Here is a 1,139-nt window from a genome sequence, read left to right as displayed (position 1 = left end):
AATAATTAAAAAAAAAAATTCAGACAAACCCAAAACTCAAAAATTTTCAGAGTGAGATGTTTTCAGAGAGTCACGACACCCGATAAGAGGAGACAGGAGAGATGTTGACCTAGTGTCACACGGAAGAAGCCGGAGCGGGAGTTACATGGTTTGAACTGCGACGGGGAGGGGATGGGGCCGGGGTTGGGGAGGGGGATGGAGGCCAGCAAACAGCGTGTGTGCCAAGTCACAGGGTCACTCAGGGCTTCAGCAAGACACTCGGTCCTTCGAGAGGCATTGTGGTGGTGGTCCCCGCACCGGCAGCCCCTGGATGTGAGCGGAGCCGAGGTAGAGTCCCAGCCGGGGTCGGACCCCAGCCTGGAATTGTCCCCCAGGCAGGGGACAGGTCACTCAGTGTCCCAGCTGAGAGTTTAGCACCAAGCTCCTCCGGAGGGTCATCCCTCCGCATGGCTTTAAGGCTGATGAGCCCCAACCTTGCGGTCCCCGTTTTGGCACGGCAGCGATGCCGCCAGCACCCTTGGCGTGGGGCAGGGTGGGGGGATCCGTGTGACCCCCCCAACGGGGACAAAGGCTCCTCGGTGTGTTGGCAGGGAGCAAAGAGCGGCCCCGGGAAGGCCCCAAAAGGATAAAGTGCCTTTCACCACCCTAAGGAACAGCATCACCCGTTACAGACAGCGTTCGACTCTGCTGCAGACCGAGTACAGACAACAGCCGGGAACACAGTGCCATGGAGAGCGTATATAAATAGAGACTAACAAAAATACTGTTTTGGTCTTTTTTTTTTTTCTTTTTTTTCTTTTTCTTTTTTTCTAGTAGGGTTGAGATGGTGCCCCGAGGGCGGCAGGACCTGGGGGAGCCCGGAGCAACGGGCGCTTCCTAATTCAGCATTAGGAGTTCAGTGATGGGCATCACTGTTCCAGTATTTGATGAGGAAAAAAAAAAAAACCACCACCACAAAGGTACTGAGCAAATATCACTGTGCAAAGTTTGCTAAGGAAAACTTTTCTATTCTGTAAACCAAAATCTGCAGTTTATGCTTCCAGCCACCGCCCAGGGGGGGTTGCATTGGCCAGCTGGGCTGCTGTGGGGACCAAAGCCCATGGGTGCTGGAGGAGGGCTGGATGAAGCCCCCTACCCTG

This window comes from Pterocles gutturalis, unplaced genomic scaffold (assembly GCF_000699245.1).
Source record: "Pterocles gutturalis isolate BGI_N339 unplaced genomic scaffold, ASM69924v1 scaffold3494, whole genome shotgun sequence".
In the NCBI taxonomy this organism is placed as follows: Eukaryota; Metazoa; Chordata; class Aves; order Pterocliformes; family Pteroclidae; genus Pterocles; species Pterocles gutturalis.
This window is presented reverse-complemented; position numbering follows the sequence as displayed.